This window comes from Catharus ustulatus, chromosome 6 (genome assembly GCF_009819885.2).
Source record: "Catharus ustulatus isolate bCatUst1 chromosome 6, bCatUst1.pri.v2, whole genome shotgun sequence".
In the NCBI taxonomy this organism is placed as follows: Eukaryota; Metazoa; Chordata; class Aves; order Passeriformes; family Turdidae; genus Catharus; species Catharus ustulatus.
The window spans coordinates 25,000,382-25,027,684 of record NC_046226.1 but is presented as its reverse complement, the minus strand read 5'-3'; the positions used below and the strand labels follow the sequence as shown (position 1 = coordinate 25,027,684).

The following is a 27,303-nucleotide window of genomic DNA, read 5'->3' as shown; positions in this document are numbered from 1 at the left end:
GCTTGTTGTGTTTATCTTTGATGGCCAAAGAGTGCAAATGCCAAAAAAAGAAAACAAATGCTTTCCTTAGCCTTGGATTTCCTAAATGATTTAATGTCTTTGTATCCTATGAGAAGCACTTCAAAATGTGACACTTGTATCTGTAGACTGGCCACTGAATACTACAATGCATGTAATGGAGAGAGCAGAAGCCATTAACCAGGCAGATGTCAGTAGCCTACCTTGACAAGGACTTGCTTGGAATTATCCTCAAACACATCTGCTGACCCAGTCTCAATGGCTTCTCAAATAACATTCTACTGATAGCTACATGACTTCTAATTTACTAAGCCAAAGGTTTGGGATTTAACCAATATCTAGTCTTTTACACGCCAAAGAAATTGTTCTGTTCTAATGGTGTCTAGCAACATAATGCTAGAGCAGAAATGACCAAAGGAACTATTACAGTGATTCAGATGTGGAATGAGCTACACTGTACCACAGCTCACAGGATTACACAAAAGAGAATATTTTCTTAAGGAAGATTTACATATTGATTAGAATTTTATTCTTAGTATTCTCCAAGCATATAAAAGTAACATGCACTGTACAAGCACACTATACACTCTTCTACAGGAATCTAATGGTACAAATAAAGAGCTACACATGCCCACAAACCTTGTTACCATTATATGTCAAAGTAGGAACTTCTCACTGTACTTTGAATTCTCTACTCTGAAGTGACATCATAAAATTCTGATAGTCTTGGCATTTGAAAGTTGACCCTCTTTTGACATAGTACTTGGAATATAGACATGCTGTATGGGTACAGAATTAAACAGCCTGATAATTAATGAAAATATATAGAGTTCAGAAAATAAAAGAGCAGTATTGGTAAGCTATAAAAGCAGGAACTTCAGCCAGGTCTGCTCAGAAGAACTTGACACTTGGTTACTGCTCTTGATCAGTAGCATGGCTGTGCCACAAGATGAGGTTAGTCTCGTCCTCTTAGGCTTTGCACTTCACTGCTCTTTCTCTACACTCTCTTTTCCCTTCACTCATGTTCCCTCCAGCTCATGCATTTTCAGTTCAATTTTCATTTTTAAGCACTAATTCACCTATTTTTTGAAAAGTCAGCAAGGCTATTTTCTGTTCTCAGAATAACTTTGGAAGCAAGAGAGGAAAAAAACACAAAAAAACTACATTTCCTGTTGCATGTGATGGTCCTAAAAGCTCACCAGCATCCACCTTCTTGCTGTGACCTCAGAAATTCCGTAGTCTTTGCTGCATAAGAAGCTTGACCAGGGGACAGGTGGGTTCTCATCCCATCTAGCCCACAGCTTCATATTTGGAGAATAGGTTGTGACTAATTTGGGTCTGAATCCTCTCAAACTGATCTCCAAAAGACATTAGGCGCACAACTAATCCTCGTGACTTCACCTGGACTACTCATACCAGTTTCTCACCAGGAGCCGAGTATTTCCACTGTTTGGCTTTAAAAATAATAGAAGAAGGAAATAAATGCGTTGCCACCAGCATTTCCTCAGACACATGGATCCAGCTGATCTCTGGTAATGACTTTGTGCTTTGCATCTTGAATAATGAATCCTGGTTTTATGTTACTCTACTTACTAGTGGGGCTAGACACCTACATTTATTATGGATGTAGGTGGTTTGATTTAATTGCAATGGAAAATTTAAGCCTAGCTTATATATAAAACTGCTCACATTTCAGAAATTCCCCCACGGGCATTTAAAATCCTTGGATTTAAAGCTCAGAAAAATCAAAATATTCTTAATGCCAGGTAAGCACAGTTAGTACAGCTGATACAAAGTACCTTAGAATTCTATGATGTTCTTCAACCTCAAAAAAAAATCAGATCAATTTGTTTTACACTGGTAGATGACTACATAAAATACGTACACCTATGAAAACAAGAACATGGCATACAGATATATATTCACAAACAGTTCAGGAATGTTCACGCTATTTTGTTTTGGACTCAATTCTATGTGAAGACATATATAATAAAGCACTTATATTTTTTTTAAATCAACATTTTTCACAATATAAGTTTCTACATGACCACTGAACTTCTATTTCAACAGTCATTTGCACTACTATAGACTGTAATGACACTGAATAATGCCCATTCAAATAGTCTCACTGAAATCAGCTAGGGGCAGACTGACAAACAATTGCTTCTAGATGAGAGCTACTCCTATAAATAGTCCCAGAAAACTCAGCTGGACTAAGTAAGTCAACAATTTTGACAGTCTGCATCTATATAACTACCAACACACTAACTTTTAGAGCAGCTCTACTTTTACCATGCCTTTGCCTATTTGTAAGTGTGATGTGGTAATTGTTTTTTCTTAAATCAACATCCCAAGACCATATATAGCTGAAGACAGCTGTGAATCCCAACTTATTTAAAAAAAAAAAAGGTGTATGTTTTATTTTTCCTTTTAGGCAAAGAGAGCTTATAATTGCTACTTCCTCTAGTAATGTTTTCCTCTTTCATTATTCCATTTAAAGTACTTTAAGTAATTGATGGCAAAAGAAATTTGAAAATATTTTCCACATAATACTACCTGAATGTAATCCAATGTAGCCTTAATAGATATGAATTGTCACAGATTGCTGTCTTCTAAATAATGTTTTAAAACATCTTCCTCTTTATATTTTAACATCTAGGTTTTTGAGGTCCAGTTACAAGTGTTTACCATAGAAAACTCGGTCAAGCTGGTGTTTGACCTTTGACAGGAAGCTGCCCTCACTCCAGCTAGTCCCAACAAACTAGGCCCAAGACAATAAGCTGCTTTATAGCTATTAGGTAGGCCAGTGTGTTTCTCCAGGAAGACCTCAAGCTGAAAAGCCAACACGCTTGACAACCACAGCCAAGGTACCAAGGGCCCAAGCACTAGACATTGGAAAACAAATGGAAAAGCACACATGGCTACATCTGGAATCCTAATGGGCCACCAATGGTTCCCAGCTAAAGGAAGAATTACCAATGTTATTTTATCATCCCTTGTGCTAACTTAGCTGTTTATGTACAGCAATAAATGATTTTTTAAAAACATATTTGGGTCATTATGTCATATACCACCAGCAAGTACGATTGTTTTATTGTGCTTGGAGTCAAAATACACTGCTATACCCAGATGTGAGGGAAGTTCAAAACCTCTAGTCCTTCTGTATTCATTCCTGTTGGACAAATGGATTAAGTTTTTAAAAGGGAAACTGAGAATTTTTATGGTCTGTACTCCCATCTCACTAGTAAAATTCGCACTGATATTTTCTTATAGAAGTTTGCCTTGCCAATGATAACATTAAATATTACCTTAGTAAGCAACCCAAAATTTCAACCAACAGGAAATGCCACACATTTTATTGTCAAAACATCCCCATTCTCTTCTTTCAAAGCCACAAGATGTTATATAAAAGAAAAAATTTTGACTTTTTTTTTGTTTTTTACCTGAGCCCCTATTGAAATTCAAGGCGAAGTAATCATCGAGCTCTGGAATGAAGCTAAAATGCATAAATATTTATTAACAGACTTAATAAAGAGGACTCTGCAGTTATGGCCCTGAATTTATATGTGTAAACCCGAGCTTTTCCAAAACCTACAATCAGAATATTGTGTTTCCATGTAATGAAACACGGGATTTGTGTAAAGACTTTTGCACAGTATTTCTAACCCTTGCACTGTATCATTTAAACTTTGAGATCAAAGCAGAAAAAAAGTCAGATCCTTCAACATTTGCTGCTTGAGAAAGGCAGCAAAGTAAGCAAACAGCAAAAAGTATATTACTTTTAGAAGACATTATAATAAATTAAATGAAGGGTTCATCACGCTTTGGCAATAGTATTCTAAAATTGACTGTATCCCAACAGTTTACATCAACATTTATCAGCAAAATATTTCTCAACTTTCTGTTCCACAAGACACGGACAGAATTTGAAAAGAGGTGCAATTTACGAAGTGTCAACTGAATGCAATTTTGGTGAACGTAATTCTGATTTCAGTCAAAATGAAGAAACAATTCAAAGAAATCAGGTTTTCTTCCCCTTCCATTCGCATTCCCTTTTTTCCTACTTCATGCTACCCTGTTGCACTTTCACTCCATTTTTTCCACTTTTTTTTTGGGGGGGGGGGGGGTGGGGGAGGGGGGAGGGTGTGTTTCTCACTGAAGAAACAGAAAACTGAATAGAAATACACCAAAAATCTACAACTACATCCACAATAGAGTACAATTGTTCATGATTTACATTTTTGGGTACGGTTTAACATCAAGGTGCAGCTGAACCGAGCTGTAGTTTCTTTAGTCTTGCTAGGAAGGTTGCTGAGAGTGTGCACACACTTACCACACAGGTTAAGCTACAGCTGTGCCAACCCTTTCACAGCCTGAGCAGGGCAAACCCTGTGGGGAAGGCTGCTGACAGCCAAATGATCCAAATTAGACAGATCACACTGTGATAAACACGTGCACGTCCCAGATGTGCAATGCTTATGATGATGCACTGAGAAACATTCTCAGATATGTTATATATTGAATCAAGATGGACAAACTGGTCAATAAACCATAGATAACTTCCATTAAATTAGCTGGGAAAAGATAGGTCAGTAGATTTTTAGATTCTTCTATCAAGTGACTGAAATTATTTCAACACACAATGACTAAAGAAATAGCAAATAGGAAATCTATTTGCAGCAACATCAATACTAAAAGTTGCTTCATTTCAAAACAGTTTTGATGGCATTGTTTTTCTTTTAATACAACACTAGTGGTAACCCTTATTTGCCATAGAAACACAGACGTGAATTTGATATCCTACAACAGTGTTTTCAAAGCTGACAGCAGAGTGCAGAATGTGAAATCTGTTTGCTTCTGCTGGTAAAAAGCACGATTAAGTAAACAGCTAAGTGTTTCCCCTGATTTCCAGGAACAGCAGAAATACATTAAGTCTAAAGGAAAAAAATACATCCCAGCAACTGATCTCTAGAAAGTTGCTTCAGAAGTTTCTGTTCTGTTTCCAAAAGCTACACTAAATAGGGAAACAAAACACTTAAAAATTCCATTCTTGCACTGCTATAAAGTGCCACATCTCTGTAGTGTGTTGGTTTTATGTTTATCTTTGGGATGACTGCATGTATGTGTATATATGTCTATATTTTACATCCATATATATATATATAGATGTTAGCATCTATATATATAACATACTTAACAATTTAAAATTATTCAGAACACCTTTTCTGTGCTGCCTTTCCAGATGTTTTTTTACTTAATGAAAGAAACAGAGTAAGGATTAGAGAACCGTTTCAGAGAAACACAGAGCACATTGACAAATACTGAAAAGACAAATATGTGTTTTCATACTCACAGAATGAAATATAAGATACCTGACATATGCCAATTACTCCCTCATGTTACCATTAGGAAAATTTGATCTTTGACAAAAATAGATTTAAAATATATTTAAATCCCACATGACCTTATATCAGCAGAAGTGAAAGGAAAGAAAAACAAAAAAGATCCTCATTTTGTGCTTCCACTGCATATTAGTTCATAATATTTTTTTCTCCCTTTTTTCCAATTCTTCCCTCCATATTTGCCTCCTCTTCTTTCTAAAGGAAGAGGTATTAAATTATTTATTAATCACAGTTTTTGTCACATTCACCTGTGCAAGACTATCCATCTTAAGCAAAATTTGTTACATTGAAACAAGTTAAATAACACAGAAGGTTTTTATAACTATATCACAAACAATGAAAATATTTGATTTACAAAATTCTTATTCTGAGTTTTGTCTTTTCACAGCAGTGTTTGTATTTTCATATATGGAATCTAATTCTAAAAGCATAATTTAAATACCCCTTTCAAAAACACTGCTGGCATTCATTGGTAGTCTCCATTATGAATTTTAGACATATTTAGCAGCAATGATGAGTAATTTCTACAGTTTCTCACTGTAGTCTCACAAATAATTAGAACACATCAGCTTTAAATTTTATTGGTCTGGCATTTTTTCATAATAACTACATTTTACTGTGGAAAAAATGTGTTTTCCCTCTAGTGACTATTTGGCAAATACGTGTTGAGCATTTCTACCATTAATTAAAGTGGTTAATTTTTGTATATTTCCCTATGTCTCAGTATTTGCAACAATTTTTAAAAGAATGTACTCAGCTAGCAAGGGGCCTGTTTAACAGCTTTATACAGGACACACATGTATTTTGCTCATTTTGGGTGCATCACAAAAATGGTGACCTCTTCAAAGGTTCTCTTTGAGCAGGTGGGGTCCACAGTTTTGAGAAGGTAATTATTTAAAAACACACTCTCTATTAGACAATAAGAAATACTGTAAACCAGTGCATAAGTACACTTTTAAAAGCAAAGAGATGTTTGCAAATGGTTATGAAATACTTCCACATGTGATCATATTTTCACAATAATGTTGACTATCAAACATTATACTGCACATTAATTTTTATAGTTGAATAAGATAATGGAGCCAAGAATACTGTAGACTATAAAGCACAGCCTATTGCAGCTTATTTCCTGGCCAACTCCTCATACCACAGATGTCGGGCAGCTATCCCAAACCATTCCCCATATTTACTGGTGCTCTAATTTTTCTATATTAGAAGTCTTGTGTTTAGCTGTTCTTCTCAGTAGCATTAACCAAGCAGTTCATAAAATCTGTTTTTAAATGCAGTTGCAATTATCTAACTGCTTTGTGAAGCCACTTGTTTCATGTTCCCCTTAACACCACAATCTGCCATTAACAGAGACTAAATGGCCTGTGACTTAGGCAGAGCAAGTTGTTCGTAAGCCAACTAACATCTTGTTTCAGAGGGTACTTTTGAAACAAATTTCTAAGGTCAAATTTAAATACAGGTCTATCATCAACAAGGTAGAGCCATCAGAGCTTGAATACAAGCACTGCCAATACAGTGTCCTCCTAAAATGAAGTGTTAGTCTTTCACAGGCTGAATAGTTAAAGACCCTTTAGGCAAAATTAATAATGGAGACCAATATAATTTAAACACAAAGTAACCACAGGCCAGACCATGCAGCAAAAAAGTACATGCAAGTGAAGACTGCTTAAAGTTCCCAGCAGCCCAACCCCAGGGCATTCAGCCATTCAGCAGACACATGGGCTGAATTTGCACATATGAAAATAAATTCACTGTCTTCCAACAGAATTTTATAAGTAAAATCATCCAGGTCTAAAGTTGAGTATCTTAGGACAACCCCAGACTGTGTATGTTACTGAAGTCAAAAAGTGTCCAAAACATGAAGGTTTGTAGAATACAAAATTTTGCCAGGGGTACAGCTGTCTGTTGTCCAGGGGATTTTTAACACTGACCATTGTACTTTTTGAAGGCAGAGAATAACTCATTGGTTAGGAGAAAGGCAGGAATTTTTTCTTTGACAAGTTTCTTTTTGTTTTGTTTTGTTTCTTCTTTTTTTTTTTTTCTTTTTTTTTTTAGTTTTAAATTAGCAGATGTTTGAAGCTGCTCCAAGGTTTGGAATGTGGAAGAAATCCCAGTGGAGATGGATTAGTGGCAGAAAGCAGGTGAGGCGGTCAAAGGTGGATGTAAATACCATTTATCAGATGAATCTGCAGTTTGTCGTATTGGTATCACCATTGCACACGTGGCATATATAAAAGCTTTGGCAACTGAGAATTAACATCATTCCTCTAGCCAGTGTAGTTAGAGAGAAAATGCATACCAATACAGGGATGTGGTCCAAGAAATCTTAGATTTTACAAAAATTCTACAGCATGTGTAGAAAGCATATGGGCAGGAATTCTACTAAATAAAACCCCCAAAACCACAAACCACAAAAAAAGCCCCCAAATGAACACAGACAATGCACACCTTACCCCTCATTCTCCCTTTCCCCCTTTAACCCCCAGTCAGAAAAAAAAAAGTTCCTCAATAACTGGCAAACTAAGTTAGGCAAATGTCAGCTCTCAGACTAAGCATGAGTCATAAGATGACCCATTTGTCTGGCCACATAGTTCAGATATGATTCTATGACTTCTCCCAGGTTCTCAGTTCTTATATCAGTTTTTTTTAGGTAAAGCTTTCTACCACTTCTGATTGGAAAAAAACATCCTGCTGAATGATTTGTCATTATCTCAGTTATATTCTCCTTTGTGATCCCCAATACCACAGCAAAGAAATATCTTCATGCAAAAAGTCTCATATCTTTGCTACAAAATACTGCAAGTCTACTCAGTAAACAACCAGAAATTTATCCTATTTTGGCCTCACAAGATTACCAGAATAACTTCAATGGAATTGCCTGTATCTTTAATATGTTGAATGTCCCCAGACAAAAAGCTGGAAAGCTGAATAAAATCAGGGGACTCAATGCTTAGTCATTAAATTAGCTGCATGAGAAGACTGGGTTAATTTGTACCTCAGTGTCATTTCACTGCAGCAACAAAACTGAATGTACATAACATTGCTATCTTCTACGTGACAGGTACAGTTCTTTGGTCCTCTTTTCTATATCATATACAGACAGCAAAACCTACATTCATACATATATATATATATTTTTTTGTGTGTGTGTTGTGTGCGCGTGTGTGTGCGCACGTGTGCATGTGTGCATGGATTACAGTATCAGTTCCCTCACACAATTCGTAGCCAGAAATGTGGGCCCCCGTATAAAATGGTTTGCTGGAAAATGGAACAAAATAAAATAAATTTATTAGAACTGTCTAATAAGTGCTGAAGTCTGTCTCTTCCTCAAAAACCCTAATTACTCTACAGTGTTACAGCCCTAACACCATTTGATGCCCACACAGAAATAAACCCATATGGTGCTCTTCTAGTTGTCATGAAATGCTATGGCATCTATATGCCAATGTAGTCAGGACTGGAAATTTTCCTCCCATGGATGAAGAGCCTGTCAGCACCATGCAGCACAGATGTGCACCTTATAGTCCGGTGCGCCTTATGGTCGTGAAATTACTGTAATTTGACAAATAGTGACAAATTTAACTGCTGTGAGGAAATAGAAGTCTAGAATTGAGTATGCAAAACCATGAGATGCAGGTGGAAAGAAAAATGTATATATACATGGAAGCATTGAAATTTTTATTGTGCTGTCTTGGGAATGGTGAGACACTGAAATGATACTGGTTAATGGTTCAAACAATTGGCCATTTGCAAAAGCAGCTTTGCTGATGTGCTGGGTAATAGCCCAGGTGCAGAGGGGGTGAGCACCAGAGGATGGTAACAGCAAATAACCTTTGTTTAGCGGAAAGCTGGGGTCTGAACTAGATAAGGGAAGGTAGGACAGTGCATTTTTATCATACCACTGTCCTCCCTTACACAAGTGGCTCAGGTGCTCTCCACAGAAGTACTGGGACATTCACAGGCAGGCCTGAAGGTGTTTATACCTTCTAAAGGGGCGTAACTGGCTCCACTAGTCAAGGTAGCTGTCATGTTTTAAAAGGTGTCCTAAACTACCACAGACACGTGAAGCACTGCCAGACTAATTTCTGGGGCCTTCCACCAGAGGACTGCACACAATCCACTGTGTAACAACAGATCCTCAGTGTGCTGCTTCAGACAAGGAAAAACTCACCCCCATGGGAGCTACTGGGCTGTCTGCACCTATCCAAAGCATGTATTAATCCATTGAACTTTGGTTTCTGCTTCCCCCACCCCTGATGGATCCAGACTGTGACCATCACCCAATGAACATCAAAATTGCACTGAGTCTTGTTGCTGAATCTACGAGTGGAAATAACTTTCTGATCAATTTTCTTTCTCTTTGTCTCTTTTTTCTCCCAACTTCTCAAAATATATTGTGAACCAGACTGAAAAATTTTGGTCAATGCTTTTTTAGTAACCCCCTTGTATCTGGATAGGTCAAATTTGGCTCAGTTTCAGTTTTCTAAGTGCCTTATGTTGTCTAGATGTTAAAGCTTGTTAAGTTAAAGTTTGTGAAGTGCCTTATTTTGTCTGGATGTTATTTCAAAATTTACCTAGTACCTCATTATACCTTAATGTTCTAAAGTTTGCAAGTAAAAGTTTGTTATTGAGTTTCCTAAGAATTTGGTTGTTTCTTCCACGCATCATGAACCAAACAACCTACCCCTAAACCTACCAAGCAGACTGGGGCAAACCCAGGGACCATTCTATTGTGTGCTGGTTTGAGGTTTTTCTTTTTAACACAGATGACCTAACCAGATATCAGTGTGCATTCCTGGATTCTCTGTAATTTTTCATTCACAGTTTAAGAGTATGCATTTACCCTTCTACTCAACACCAGTGAGATTCCATATCAAATTTTGTGCTCGCTTTTGGGCTCCTCACTATAAGAAGGACATCTAGAGCATGTCCAGAGAAGGGCAATGCAGCTGGTGAAGGGTCTGGAGCACAAGACTTATGAGGAATAGCTAAGGGAGCTGGGGTTGTCCACCTTGGAGAAAAGGAGGATCAGGGGAGACCTTATCACTCTCTACCACTGTGTGAAAGGAGGGTGTAGCTGGGGGTAGGGGGAGGGAAGATGGTCTCTTCTTCCAAGTAAAAAGTATTAGGACAAGAAGAAATAGCCTCAAGTTGCATCAAGGGAGGTTTAGATTAAATATTCAGAATTTTTTTCACTGAAAGTGTGGTCAAGGGTGGAGCAGACTGCCCAGGAAAACAGTTGTCACCACCCATGGAAGTGTTCAAAAAGCACGTTCTTGTCAATAAACAAACAAAAAGCTCTGTTAACAGTACAGCTGTGAATTATGTCCATTTCCTTCACTGATCACTGGAATGTATCCAAATTTAATTATCTTTGCCTTTTTGAGAAAAAAGTAACCCCAAAACTTCAAAACAAACTTACTTTTATTTGACACATCTACCTCCTCACACATCCATCACTTTGCTTGTCCTGTTGTCCATTAAGACTTGCAAGCCTTAAAAATTTCCACTTTTCATCTTCCTTAAATAATACTCTCCTAGCAGCCTAAACAGTGTGTGCCAAAACAGCACAGTGTTACTACAGTAAACAAAACCCCCTTTTTTCACATCAAAAAACAGTTTGTAAACTTATGGCAAGAGAGGACACACCAATATAATATTGAAGAACAAAATATACGTCCCAAATAAATATAGGAAACATTAGATGAAAAAATACAGATAGCAGTGATATTCTAAGCCAGGAGCAGTAATTCATCTTTGCATGTTAAAAGTCAAAGAAATAACATGGATAGTTGCTACATATTCTTAATCAATTTACCCCATCATTTAGTGAGGACCAGTTTTTGGTAATGAAAAACAGATCACAGTGTCTAGATGCAGTTCATACTTCTAGCAGAGCCCTTTGCATTTCAAAAGTCACAGCAGAACCTCCAGTAAGGGAAGCTTGTCAGAGATGTACTTCAAGGCAAGAGCTGAAAGTAATATGATACATGGAAGGGTAATGCCAGAACAGTCCAGAATGACAGGTAAGTGCTTTCAGGGAAAGTGGTGAGCAGCAGGTCTAGTTAGTTGCAGAGAAAAATGAATGTATCACTTTGTTTTATGCTGTGGCCTGCTGAAGGATGGGGTGCAGTGTGAAGAAACATTGTGTCAAAAAGAAATTCTGTACATCCTCTATGAACCTGTATGAATGATATGTGACATCTTTGCTTGTTACATCTTCTGTGCAAACATTAATATATGTGATACATACATGACACTGTAGACATCTACTACAGTGTACTAAAAAAAGTAACATTTTCTACTCTGCTTTGCTTCTGAAAGCAAAGAATACAGAATCTGGGCTGATTACAGTCACCCCTGCACTTTAGGAAGCCTGTCTCCTGAATACAGAAACAATGCTCTCAGCCCCAAATACTTTAGCAACTTTATTAAAATGAGCCATTGTGCAATAACTGTATAACTATATCTATACTACATCCTGTAAAACCATTGATAGCAATGGATTCACATTTCTTTCAGCAGATTAAAGGTGAGAAATGGACACTTCAACAAATGAGAAAAAGATGTGGTTCACATGTAAGTGAATTCTGAGCTTCTTTTCTGAAAACACGAGAAAATAATGCAATGAACTAATTCATGCAAGAAGAGACAAAGAATGCTAATAGAATTTATTCATTAAAAAATTACAACAAAACGCTTTTAGAACTTTTCCACTTTCAAAAAATAATTTTAAATACAATGATGGAGATTTTCCTAGTAGTATGTGGTTTTCATAAATATTTTGAACACTCTTCCTCTCAAACTTTTTTTAATCATTATGGCTATAAAGCCAAAATTTAGTTTCGCTGAAGGACAAATTAAAACCTTTTGATGGTTAAAAGTTGGCATATGTGATAATAGCTGTGCTTCACTCAAGTCCTCAGCCAGCTTGGGAACTCGTACTATTTTCATTTTTCATCTACAGAGTATAGTAAAAAATCCAAACAAACAAAGAAAAAGTCACAACCCAACCTGACACCACAACCCCCCCAATGCCCAATCAAACCACTACCAACAACAATTTAAAAAAAAAAATTTAAAAATTAATAATTCAGGGTTCCTTCTGCCAAATAGTCTACGGACACAAGGAGAAGGCGGGACAAAGGAATTTCCAATTCTACTAAATGAAAGTGACTTCCCATGGTTTGCCCTACCTGAAATGTCAGTAAGGTTGTTTTGCCACAGAGGTCAACAGAAATAGAAATAAGTCAATAATGGAGTGCAGGAGATGCTTTGGTTGAAGTCCTGCTGCTGCATGCAGGTTGGTGAATAGCTGGTTTCAGAGTATGTAATATTAAAGCAAGTAAAATGCAGTTTGCACACAGAACACAATCGCCCTGAGATGCAGATTTCAGACATATAGAAGTTCTAAGAATATTGATGGGACAATTACATGAATTGAAAGAAAATCAAATATAAATTTTCCCTTTCTTGGTGTCCCCTGCACTGCATTCTCACCGATGCAGCAGTACACAGCCTCATGCATGAAGCAATACTGATAGCAGTCAATAGTCACTCATCTGTGACCTGTTTAATGAACCAGGACTGCATAAACTCCAAACCAATTTAGGTCTGAGGCAGCTTTGGTCCAGACAGAGCCTTAAACCAGACAAGATGCACCACTGCAGACCTCGTCTCACCTTTAGACCAAGTGGCTTTACTTCCACTGTATGATTATCAAAATGTTCTTCCATTACTCCATTGAGCTGTCAGTGTACATTCTTATGGCTTCATTTGCCTGTTTTCTGTGATAAAAATGTAGTATTGCCTTCAAAAAAACTAGAGGAATTTTTAAACATAGGCAATACATAGAGGAAACATTATTCATGCTGTGGTTTCATATAAGGAGGTTCCTCTGAACTACCACAGATGTCTGTGAAGCAACAAAGCAGAATGGTTTTGTAGTCAGAGAAACAAGCATCGTTTTGCATGGTTTGACTTACCCTAAGAATGGCTGCTAAAGCACATCAGATGACAAGAATCTTACTGAGCCATAATTACACCTAAGGACTCCTAAAGGCTATTGAGAGAGTCCAGAACAACTAACACAAATACGGCCATCTAAAATAACCTGAGATGTATTTGCTTGTGTGTTGCATATGCTATTTGCACCTGTATATATGATCTTGGAATACCACATGGATGTCATCTAGGAATGCAAAGGAATTGATATGTGTGATAACTTCACAAACGCCAAAACTGTTCCATTTCATTCAGTATCTTCAAATATCAGATCCAAAAATCCATAACAGAATTTGATTATAGTTTCTGACACTGTAGTCTAATCAAGCAGATAAATAAAGACGTTGAAGTCAATGTATTTCTCACATAATCAACCAGTCAAAACCAGTATTTTCTGCAATTTCTGTACCTGCCTGCTCACCATAAAACTTGCACTGGAATTGTGAAAATGGTCTAACATTTCTTCTTCTTCCCCTCTCAGGCTCAGGAACTTAGAACTGTAAAATGGAAATTCATTTGGTGTGAAGTGTGATAATACAGGGTGACAAATATCAAGACTGCTTAATTCTTTTGTCATTCTCAACATTCAGTCTTCTCAGGACTCACTAACTGAGGAATGATAATATTATTGTCATTGACAATGACAATACTGTAGGACTCTTTTTAAAATTAAGATTGGCTACTAATTGCATTTAATTCAAATAAGTCTCCCTTTAATCCCCATGCTGTTTTGATACACATATGCCCAAACAGAAGATTGCTACTTGGAAACACTTTGCTTTATCTGGCAAATCTTCCACAAGTCCATTGTTCAGTGGTGTCCTCTTAACAGAATTGTATAAAAGATTTAATGCACAATATCCCCAGTGAGGGCCTTTACAATCACAAATACAGATTGATTGATCTGCTTATTAAAGCCTATGAACATTTACTGTAAGCAAACAATGAGCCAGACACCCAAAACAACTCTTTCACTGACTTAGTTCAGTGTTTTAGAACAATTTCTTGATTTAAAACTACGTTTTTACAGCAACAAAAGAAAATCATATTCTTTTGAAGAGCTTGCAGAAGATTACTCTAATTTTTGCATCGGTAAACAGGCAATATTTAATCTGTTTAAAATTAAACTCTGAAGATCAATCAGATAGGTTTTTGAAGGGCTCAGACACAGCAAGTAGTTTAGTATTGTATTTGCAAAAGATACAGCCAGTTGTTTAGCCAGATATCATTTAGTCCATAACTTAAACAAGCACTGATAAAATTTTTTTTATGAAAAGATGCTATCAGCAAAACAAACACAGTATTTCGTACGACTTCAAAGCTTATTTATAATGTGTTTAGAAATATTCAGTGGAAACAGGAAAATAATGTCTTGATTTTCTAAACTTTGCAACATCTGCTTTTACTTACTTGAAGCATTGTAAAGTTCTCCAGATTTCAAATGGGTAGCTTTTCTTTTGTCTGGTATCAAATTTGAAAGTGTTCACATTATTTTTTTTACCCCACACAATTTTCCATTTTTCACTTAAGAAAATTCAGTCATATGAACATCTCTGCAGCCTTCTAACAGTGGCAAATAATAGTTAGAATAACTTAACATTTTGAATATGCACATTAGAAACCTGATTGATAGAAATTACCCTTCCTCAGAAAGTCTTCTTTCTAAAGATTTAATTTCTACATCGAGAATTCTAAAGAATTCCTGCATCTTTATTTCCCAATATACATATGTAACTAACTCTTTTTAATCAGATAGCATGCTGTTTATTTATACTACCAGTCTCCCAGCCAGGAATAAACTGCAGAAAGCACTATTTGCAATATATGCAGCTCTTTTCAATGGCTTGGCTTGTGGGAGTGACTAGAACCTTCAACCAGCAAAGGGCTTCTCCCCTCTGAATCCTTTCTTATAGATAGGAAAAGTGTTCATCTAGCCAACAAGATGTGATAAATGCATCTTAATCACTTTTAATGGCTTACCCTGATTCATTTGAAGATGCATTATTATATACAGCTTTATTTATTCTCCTTCACTATGTAAAATAAAAGTTGTTGGGGATTTAGTGGGAAGTGATATTCAAAGCCTTTAAGCATGCTATCATATACTATTTGATTAATACACAGCAACATCATAAATAGTTTCCTCTACCTGCTGAGAGGAAGACAAGTTACTCCTCCTGATCATGAGTTACTTTTTTGCTGCACCTCGCTTAACAGTGAGAGCATTTTATGTGACTGTGTACCTTGGCCTCCTGATCATCAGGACCAGGCTGATCAACTATTGTATGGTCTGGCTCCCATCTGGCCTCATAATCAGGTTTCCCTCCCATCAATCAGTAGTACCTGAGGGGACAGGAGAAAAGAGCTGTTGAAAATCTGGGTTCCAGCCCACTACTGAGATACGTGAGTGCAGGGTGAGGCAGAAGACTTAGTTTGTTGCTTGAGTTTTGCTGCAACATGAGATGAGGTCAACCTTGGACATGCTCAGACCCTCGAGGCTGGAAATGCTTCCAGGTCTACTAGCTTAAACATAGCTTCTGTGTGCCTGATATGCAAAGCCAGTGAAGAGAGAAAGATTTCCTGCAGAGTCCTTGGAAAAAAAACCAACAAAAGCATGTTTGCTCTGACTGTAAACAGCTAAACACCATTGATGCACCTTTCTCTTTCCATTATGACAGAGGCTCAATTTTAATTATAATTTTCCTGTTAAAAACCATTATTTTTCATACCTATATCTGAAACAGCCTTGGCGTTTGCCATTGGCAGCATGGTATATGCAGAAATATACACTGTAGCATATTTCCTTACAGGAGAGGTGAAATAAGACATCTCAGATCTTGCCATCTCAGGCTGAATTAATGTATATAAGTGATTTTATACCAGATTCAAATCTGCACCCCAAATTCTCTTTTTCACAAAGTATTTAAAGGTTTACTTACACTGGATTCACTTAATCGCAACAAAATCTATGGTATATTTGGACCATATTTAAACACACTTTTGGTTAAAAAAAATGTTTACCAGTTTTATTTTACAAGTATTTGCTTCATTATTACCAAACAGTGGTTGATTTAGCAACATTTGTGCAAAGTTCTAGGCAGAATTTTCACACAGGTATGTACCACTGGGTAGGTTTAATATTCTTGGTGCATGGTTTATCAAACTGTCATGGTAACAATTTACCTGAACACAAAAAATTTTAAAGGGAAGTCGCTGACATGGGACCACAATGATTTGAGACCTAGGCTCCCACAACAATTTACAGTCAGATCCTCAAAAAGCATTTTAGAGGGCTGCTGCCATTTGGGTACTGTGACCTTAAGTGACTGCCAGGGGAAAATCTGACCTCTGTAAAGGAAGATATGGAAAAGGAAATTAAAAACTTAGATACTCAGGAATGTTTTGTGCTTTCTGTCCAAGACATCTGAACAACACACACTAGAATCTAGAGTTTGGTATGTAACAGGCTACTTAAGAAGATGAAGTATGTATGTTTCTCTGCATCCTCTATATGTGATGATTTTAGATTTTCTATTGTCCACCTATCCATGGACTTCGGTTCTCTAAGCTATGGTGCCACAGGGGATTTTTATCCTCATGTAACTGAAAAATGTCCTATCTTTTTCAGGGTGTCAAAATACTCCAGAAAAACTTTCTAAAGCATAGAAAACAGTTCATTAACTGAAATAGGCATTTTAGGCATCTTCCACTTCTATACCATAGGTGTTGCCAGGAACAGAAGTGATTCTCCAGGTTCAACTGTCAACACACAGCATACTACTTACCCAGGACAGTACTGACCTTTAAAAACTCACTCTCCTTTGGTAGTATTGATCAGCCTTCTTGCTCCTTAAATAAATTACAGGTGTGGTCTTTCACAGACAGGCATATAACTCAAAAGGCTTAAGGAATGGAGATAACTTGGAGTTTCGTGAACATAAATTATTGAGTCCTAAGCTTAATGGGCACAGCTCAAAACTGTTAATGCTTCAATGTATGATGAGGCCTCTTTGTGCCATGCATTTCTGGGGGGTATGGCACCTGGAGCTGCCATTAAAGGTTCCTGGATCACAACCTCAGCTGCTCACTGCCAAAAGCACAGCTCCATTTTCTGTCACCTGCCCACATGAGTCACTCTCTGCACTGGTCCATGCAGACAACAGTGAGAAAGGCAGGAGCTGAAGAAAATTTTGCATCCAGCGTAACAGTGTAGACAGAAGTAGAAACCAAGACGTGGTGGGGAAAGAGTAAGATGTAGAACACAGTTTAACTCAGCTTTGAAAACACTTTGACTTCATTAAAGGGTGGAATGATCAACCATAAGAAATTTCTCTACCAGACAATTTGTGGAATATACCTTTTTAATGCCCCATGATCTTTGTGATCAACCTTGAAAAACGCTTTACAGTAGAAACGAACCAATTTTTCTATGGCACGGCCCTCATAAAACTTTCTTTCTCCCCCACCTGTACCCAATGTCCCATTCAAACTGGTTGTACATATGCTAAAAGAGAGCAGAATAGCAGCTTAACCAGCAAGAAAAGACAAAGTCCAACTTGCAGTCCTTTGCATTTCTTATTAGACAAGCTTCTGTAGTCAAATAAGCCACAACAATGTATGTGAACAATATAGTTGTATGTCTCCATCATTTGTTTTTTCATTGTTTGTAAGAAAGAGGATGGCTGATGACTACTGTCACCAACTACTTGTGACTGGTTGAGTTCAAGAATTAATCACCTGATCATCTTTTCAGTCAAAACAAAATTCCTTGGTTAGCAACAACTTTTTGATTTCGTGTTACTCAAATTCTTTGTTGGTAAAAATCAAAGCTCAGTTTTTACTCAGAACAAGCATGGGTTAAGCAACTGATTGTTTTCCAGGCTTGCCTTTATGTTTCTATAAACCTTGCTTCCCTTATACTGGCATCACAACCACAGAAACATTAATAATTCACACTTGGGTCTGTATTTGGGGCTTCTCTCAGGCTGAACTCAAAAGCTTAAATCACAAGTAAACATTATTCTGCCAAATCTATTGCTCCCTATTCCCTACTCCCTGCTACACAAAGGTAAAAGACAGAATTAATTTTTAAAATCAAATAAACAAAATATTAATTCACTTAGTTTCATTTTTGTCTGGCATTGATACCTCTGGAGTATTATATCAAGCCATGAAAAGTAAATAAGAGAGCTGAACTTTTCAAATGCTTCCAATGAACTTTTTCCAGTTCAGTGAGGTTAACAGGCCTTTTAATTTACAAATTCATAAGAATAGGATTATATTTGGTTAACAGATTCTTTATTATACTCGTTGAAGTCTTACTGCCAGAAATAGAAATTAGTTCCTCATGACATAAAAGGTCAAGATTAATTGCAATTAACAGAAAAGTCCCAGTTCTGACAGCTACAGCTAATTACAGCAACTACAATGTACAAGCCAAGGAGCTGTGACTTTGCAAACCCCTGAACAAATGCTTGGGCTTCAGCATGTCAGATGGTTCAGAGAATCCATTCATGCAATACCATGCACAAGTAATATACAGGACTGGGAACAAGTAAATCCATCATTTCATTTTGGGATCAATGCAAATAAACTCATATCCTTCACAAATATTTTGTACAGCAGAAAAGATGGATTCATGTCCTGTTACTCAGTCAGATGTCTGATTCAAATCTTCAGATCCAAACTATCTAGAATTACACTCGATATTCTTTTTATTCTACATTTACTATACATTGTAAGAAATGTGTTACACATGCATCAACTGAAAACAGCAAAACAAGTCAGGAATTTGCAAAAAAAAATTGCCTTTTCTTTTTGGGTGGCAAGCACAAGATCTGCAATGCCTTATTAAAACATCAAGGCAGTAAACAATGAAAATATAAAAAAAGTAGGAAGTTTTCCATCAAATTTTCTTCTTGTGATGTGAACCCAGAGGAAGAAGTTAACCTGCTGAACATTCCAATTATTTCCTCATGCTCAGAGAAACATTGCTTAGTGCAGCAAGCTGTAGTTCTCCTTTGCACAGCTACCTGTAGGGAAAATGTTTTATTAAAGGAATGTTCAAAGAGACAGAGTCAGTATGCACAACTTCCATTCCTTTTGTATGCTTCTCTAAATGTCAAATCAAAACATGGCCATGCGATTAAATACATTGGTACCCATAGTTTTATTATAACTGCCTTATAAATCACATTATAACTAATTAATCTAATTAACAGTCCTATGTCCCAGATAGATTACAGGAACAGACCAAATCAATCCAGTCTTGAAGAAACCACTAATATGTCTCAGACACCAATCCTGGATTTGTTGAACATTCATTGAATATCGACCTGCTGTGAAAATATTACTATACCTGCTGCTTTTATGGGACTGGATTTTGCTTGCCTTTTTTCCCCTTAAAAAAATTTAGGAACACAGAAGTCAGTGCTATAAACCAAATATATTTTGCTAGCAGCTTAGCATTTCAAAGATAAGCAATTAAGCTGAAACTTGTAAGAATTTAAGATTCACAGATTGAAAATTTAGTATTTTCCTGCTGTGCATCTTTTTCATCTGTTCAAATTAAAACACTGGTACACAAATAAAACCATACTAAGTCCCTTGAAACTCAGGCTGAAAAGTATGGCATTTTCAGAAGGTAAATAAAGAGAATGTTGAAGCAAAGCAGAGTTTCTAATGAGTTAATGTAAAAAAACCTCATGCAAAAGCAATCCGCATCAAAGCTAGCAGGCAATACCCTGACAGTCATCCATCAAACCTAAAGTCCCCTTAATAAATGCCAATTATAGGGCAAATATGCACAAACGCGGATAGCATAAGCCATGGGATCATTTCCTTCCAAGAAAATTAGTGACCAACAAAACACCCATGCAGCCTGCCCTACAGCAACACTCACTCCTGACCAGAATACTAACTACTATTATTATTTCACTCCTTTTTACTTTATTTTGTATTTTTGCAAGAATTCAGAGCCACACAGAATTTTGTTTGGGGTTATACAAATTCCTTTGCAATTTGTATAGAAGTCTAACATAACTTTTTAAAAGCCATGACATGCCTATAATGTATACAGAGTCTCTGACTTCCGCCGTAAGCGAGCCTTTTTCCTAACTTAATCATACTCAAATTTCACCCCTTTTAAAGATCCTGATTCAAAAATGTTCACTCATTCTCCACAGTCCACAAATTTATACCATCTCTTCCTGTGGTATTATATGTGCATAAATTAAAAAAGAATGGTCTTGTATAAGGACTGAAAACAGAACATTCCAAGTCCCCATCCCCCAAATCTAACTTCAATTTATCAAGGAAATGTTTGATACAAAAAACACATTCTTATAAAATTATTTATTTGTGTATGAATAGGATGTTTTGAATTTGAGCAGAATTATGTGACTCAAACCTAGAAGCAATGAGTAGTACAGCATGTTGAAGTAAAACAATAATAAAAGCTTCTCTCCTGTTACATTTGTATTGCCTCTGTTTCATTTTATCCCCTTTTTCTAACACCTTCTGCATATGACACCTGTCCAACATTTTTGGCCTCCCAAAGGAAGATTTTTTAGATTTATTGTATCTGATATACAGTAAACAGAAAAGTTGCATGTTTTGTCATATGGACTGTCAGAGGTAACAGTTGAGAGTTAAGATAAAAACATTATGCTAATGAGAGAAGGAAGCTTTGAAAGAAATATTTAACACTAGTATCATGTCAGAAAGAATTATTTTTTTATCTCAAATGACTCACATTGCTATATTCATAGAAACAGCCTAGAAAATGCTACATTAGTCCTAGCCTGATGTCTTATCTAATAGACCTCTAAAGTGACATCTTCCATCACACAGACTAACCCGTGCTATATTCATTTATTTCCATCTTACCTAAAATTATGATGAATGGTTTGAGCTCTATTCAATTATTGAAAATGTGCAAAGAAACAGAAACAATGAAACTGGCAAAGTGCTCTGCATTCTTAGGAACAATTTAGGCTAATTAGCATCAACTTCTCCCCCATTCATCATACCCCTTTAGAAATATAAACAAACTGTCAGCTCTAACCTAACAAACAGATCACTGAGCTACTTAACACAAATTATTCTTACATGAAAAGCTCCTTCTCAGGCAATATTCTCCTCTAGGGCATCTGGGAAGTTGAGCTATTAAAATTGAAGACATATGTTTCGGTCAAATTTAACTCCCAGATTGTACTGATCGCTGTTGTGACAGTTTTCCATCAGCATGCTGCTGCTGGCAAAGTACTACATATTTTAAACAAAGCAATGCAACAATAGACTTCAATGATGCATGTTCATTTAGTATAATATCAATACCACCCAATTAGCACCCTACACCTAAAAATAGAGACACTTAAAATTATTGCTTAGGTAGAACTTGAATCTCAGATTTCATTTGGGGTTTCTTTAAGAATTACACGTTCTGTATGTTCCTGTGAGCTTGCAGAAGGCAGCAGCTATGCCACTTTCAGCTATGATAATAATTTAAATTAAGCTGCAAAGGTGATGCTCTGAAAAGGCCATAGAGGGGAGTGCTGCTGTCACTCCTGGGTTTTAACTCAAACTCCTTCACTGATGCCACAAACAAAAGGACAGCTCTCAGCTAAAGGAAAACAGGAAGGTTTCCAGAACTGAATACTTCCTGAACACAGAAAGCCACGTGCTACTTTGGAAGACAAAATTATAATGAAGTATATTTCCTTTCCTTTCTCCAAAATGCAAAATAAAACATATTTGTCCCCAACTCCATACCTGACTAAAAGGCTTTTGTGCTAAAGCTAAGACTTTTGCATCAGTTTGTTAAAATACTCATTATCTGGTAAAAGGAAGAAGTAAACACTGGTCTGGACTTTCTTGTTTCACAGGCGTTTGGGATTTTGCACATATATAAAAATATGCCTTTTGCAGTAAGAACTTCAAAACAGGGGAATATCCTCCACTATTTTTTATAACAAATATAATTTGAAAATTCCAGAGGTATCGGAAATATTCAGCATTGAGAAATTATTTCCTGAGTTGGTTCTCTTTTCAATCTATAAGAAAATTCCTACTTATTGTCTTGGTTCCCTTTAAACAGCAAAATATACAATAAGAATTTCGCTAATTAAAGATTAAGAATTTCTCTCATTTCTCTGCTTTCTTATCTCATTCTGGCTCTAAATATGTCTTGCAAGAAACACTTGCAGTACATGTCATAGTTTGCCTTTCCCCCGCCTTTCTTCCAAGGAAGGTAGTGAAACCATGCAGTATCAGTGCCTGTTTGCACAGAAAGGTGCAGTCTGAATTTACTTTTGTTTCATCCTCAGGTGAGAGGGGGAAGGAAGATCATCTAACTTCCTGATTTCCTCACTGCTGGTTGCACACACATTTCCCCCTTAGATACAAAACTTCCAAGGTCTGGAGTATATCATATGGCTGGACCCAGAAGGTCCCCAAACACGTCTACGGGGATGCATTTCTTACCAGCAACAGAGATACACTTTCTGAGAGAACACAGAGCAACCATGTGTGTATTTTGCTTCTGAAGAAAAGGATCTTGCATTATAGCACAACAGCCACATTGAAAAGAATTTTAAACATTAGTGCTGACCAGAAAGTCTGATCCTACAAGTGTTACGCAGGCAGATTGGTAAGACTTGAAAGTGAGCACCTGATCAATAGCTCTTGCCCATCTCCTCTGAAATGATCTCACAGTTTGGGGCTTTACTGACCCAGTGAAGTGGTGATGTAGTTTATCCAGAGAGAATGAAGAGAGGTTTTACAGCAAACAGACTAAAAACCTGTTTCAGCTATCATGAACATGAATTGATACTTCACAGTAAAAAGGAAGATTTTAAGCAAGACAGAAACACTTGAGGTGTGCAGAGATTCAAGTCACACAGCATAGAAACAATACTTAAACCCATGTTTGTAGATTAGAGTGCTTGAAAGCTAGCTTCAGATATAAGAAACCTGCATTTCTTCACACTAGAAGCCAAAAAATGCCAGAGAAAAATCTGAGAGGTAACCTCACACAAACCAGGAGGAATTAAGGATTCAGGACAAGGGTAAATTCTGACAAATCAAGAAAGATGGAGTACTGTTTCAGCACCTTTATTAGGAACAGGATATTAAAAGGTTGGCTTAAGGTGAGTGATTCTTACTTATTCTTCAGCTAAGCAACAAAAGAAGCACCTCAATCTCATCAAATATACAAACCCAAAGAAAATGTATATTAATGAAAACTGACCTCTAACTTCCAAGACTGAAGTACGTTATTTTATGATTGTACTCAGTTCCTATACCTTCCTGGTATTGTTTGCAAAACCCACTTCAAGAAAACATGAAGGATTCTGCTCTAGAAACAAGGTCATGAAATTAGATTCAAAAGGACAGAGCAGCACTAACTGAACACTTCTTGGTTAGAGCAGGACAGAGCAGGAACTGGAGGTACATTACAGACACAGCAAGGAGAATGTGTCTACAAAAGCCAGTGGTTTCCCCTGGGTTATGAAAAATTATTTTCTTGGGTGTGTTTTTTGCTTGGTTTTTTTTTTTTTTTTTTTTTTTTTTTTTTTTTTTGTACAGGACCGTCTCAGAGGGTATAAACCACCAGCTCTTTTTACTACATTGTTGAAAGAACACATGGGATAGGGGTATGCTACCTAAATATGGAGCTGCAGTTGGCCTATTTTTCTGTCTTGGTTCAGCCATTAAAAGATATTTTTCATATATGCATCTAAAGAGCATCTAACACACATGAATACACACAACAGCTACAAATCTGTCCTAATTTTTAAGAAGCTTCTTAACATGTCCACCTTAGAGACAAATAAAATAAATACTAATCCACATCTGTGGAAATTACTTCCAAGCTGGCATCAGACTTTCATTGAGCTATGCTGAAGGCCAGAGAAAGCTGCACACTGCATTTTTTACCATTATGTTATATAGATCAAATGTGCAACATTCAAGAGGTGTTTATTATTTACTATGAACTGTTCTCACATAGCTGTTATTTGATTTGTTTTCTTTCATTTTTAAGTGTTTTCTGCTGGTTCAGAAATGTTTTCTTCCTTGTTGCAGTCTCTTTTTAAGGCACAGCGACAAGTAATAGAAGCAGACAGGAAGTAGGGGTTGTTGCTCTCCAGAGGATGATTAAGCCAGTCAGCACAAATTCCCCAAAGTTCCCACAAACAGGCTCTTATGTAACAACATATGTTTTCAAAGATATTTTCTCTGAGCAGTGGAGAGTCTTCATGGGAAAAATATAAGCTAGCTTTATAATAAACACTGTGGAGCATGAAAGAACCGTAAAGTGAAGAGCACTATAAATGAAGTAAATTATTAGATACTGAAAATCCCACAGCAGCTGATTCTCATTCACATTTCTCAAAATTAATCTTGGTCAATAAAGTATCCAGGTCCTGCAGTCCCTTGTTTACACAGACAAAACATATTATGTGTTCCTTGGAACATCACCTGTAATGCTCTGGGATGAGTCCAGATAATGCTTTTAATGCAAGTAGTCCAGACAACCTCAGTAGACTGTTTCTGTGAAGAAAGCAGGATCCATCCTTTTCCTCTCACTTAGGCACAGAGCAGAAATTCTTTACACTTGAGAAAACTTTAAAAAAAAAAAAAAATCCTTAACATTTGCCTTGCATTGGACCATCCCAGTATATACTGTCTTTACATTATTCAGATGTGGACTGGTTAAATCCATTCAGCATTGCATACTTTTCAGTCTTTAAAAATGCACACACATTAAGATTTTTTTTTATCCTTTCATTTTAAAGAAAACTGACACATTTTATTACAAGGATTTTAAGCATATAGGAGTGGTTATTTACCTTCATGTGACAAAAATATTTCACTATCTAGAATTAGATATGAGAACAGTCTACTACGTAGTCTGATTTTTCTACCAATAAATAAAAATTTGGAGGTGCAAATATCAAAAAAGTTAACAAACAACACAGCACAACAGATTAAGTTTTCAAGTTACTTATGATTTCCCTCTCCAATAACAAAGATTTAATGTTACAAAGGTAGAAAAGCCAGGTCAACAAAAAAAAAAGCAAAGTTAATTATGGTCTCTCAAAGCAGAATCTCAATCTGTGCTTCAGCAGAACATCTATGCTCTGAAAGTCTGCTACCAGTAAGTGTAATTCCTACAAACCATACAGTGCATTTTATTTTCACACTATGTGGACAAAAGCTTAGCATTCACTTTATTAAACACAGACAACGTACAAAAACACGTACAAAATCAGACACATTTATCCTGCAATTCTTAAAACGCATAAGTTAAATTTTGACATGAAAAAACATCTAATCACAAAAGGACTGGATGCTCTTAACATTTTATCTGACACTGCTGTCATACATGGATTTTTGAAGCTTTTTCCACCTGCTGACCCAAGACATGACAGAGCCAGACAACACAGGGACATGCCCAAACAAAGCAGACATTTTCACCTTTTCAAAACCTATATGGCCTCAATAGAGAAATTCCCCTTATCTTTCTCACAATGGCACTAAAGTGAAAAAATAGTTAAAATCCAATGATCTTCTCACACCCATATGCTACATCTTCTCAATAGTCATATATTTCAAAGAAATATTCTTTTAATAATTCACTATTCCTGTTTAGCTGTTGTTTCATTGTATTGGTGCACACCTACGCCTGCATGGTTAAGAGTGGGAATTCACTTTGTGTGGTACCTAGAAACCAAACTAGAAGTGATGTAGCAGATCATTTTTCTGGTCAAACAGGATCATACCGTCTATTCTATTCTATTCTATTCTATTCTATTCTATTCTATTCTATTCAGCTGATAAAGGATTCAGGTGATAAAGACTTTTTGCCACTTCCTTCTTTCACAGCTTGTTGATCTCACTTCTTGAAAGTGATACCAAAAGTAATTCTTCAAGCACCATATTTGATTTTCAGCTCTTCTATCTACACATACATGTTATTTTTACGTCACAACCAAACAATGCCTAAAACAGATGAGGATTATCACAATAGATATTAAAATGTACTATAATTTATCAGTTTCACTTTAAAAATTTGAGCAAAATAAAAAATAATAAATGCTTGAGTCACTAGAGCAGAAGCCAACTATTGCTGCATCCCACTGTTTTGAGTATGATTTAGATCTCAGTTAAGTGACTTCAGGAAAGTTATACAATGAAACTTTTAAGTGAGGAATGAAGTGAACAGCAGGCAATTTTGGTGATTTGACCAACTCCTAAGCATAAGGAGAGTCCACAAAGGCAATAATTGTATCTCCAAAGCATGTATTAAAAAGTAATTGCATTCTAACAGCTTTAAAAAATGGAAAAGTAAAAGAAAACAAGATTTTGAACTGGTCTAGGTAGGAAAACTTAGAAGACAACTGCTCCTGATTTAAAAACAAAGCTTCAATACATATAAAAAAGACAAAAGACAAAAAAATGCCAAGCCTTGGGACAATAACTCTAAAGATATTATAAGAGAGACTACTTATTTAATTCAGTTGTACACAAATGTGTTGTGCCTCCTTAATATACATCTTTTCTGAGAAGGGTAATTGCAAAGGGATCATAAAATAGATAATCCAAGATATTTCCCCATCATTTCTTAGATTTGGTTTAGTACAGCCCCAAACACATAATTCTGAATTAAAATTAAAATTAAAAGAAAAATATTTTTTTTCCCTCTTAAGCCTCATGAGGCAACCCAGAGTTGAAAATCGATGCCTTTCAGGGCGCTTGAGCCTCTGTGGACAACAGATGGAAACACTGTAATTAACAGGAGCATCAGCAGAATCTTAAAAGCTCCTCTTTGGTCAGGAACTGCGGACCTGCCAAAAGCAGGGGTCAG

General features: G+C 36.5%; 1 protein-coding gene across 2 annotated transcripts in view; it reads right to left on the bottom strand.

The window, feature by feature from the left end:
* The window catches only part of SLC25A21 (solute carrier family 25 member 21), a 234,743-nt gene that overhangs the window by 186,268 nt on the left and 21,172 nt on the right, over window positions 1-27,303 (bottom strand). The window contains exon 1 of one of the 2 annotated variants that reach the window (XM_033063844.1): window positions 24,915-24,956. The exons of the other annotated variant lie outside the window; for it this stretch is intronic. The gene's annotated coding sequence lies outside the window, so the exon portion shown is untranslated. Of the gene's footprint in view, window positions 1-24,914; window positions 24,957-27,303 lie in introns of those variants that run through there. 2 annotated transcript variants of the gene reach the window in all.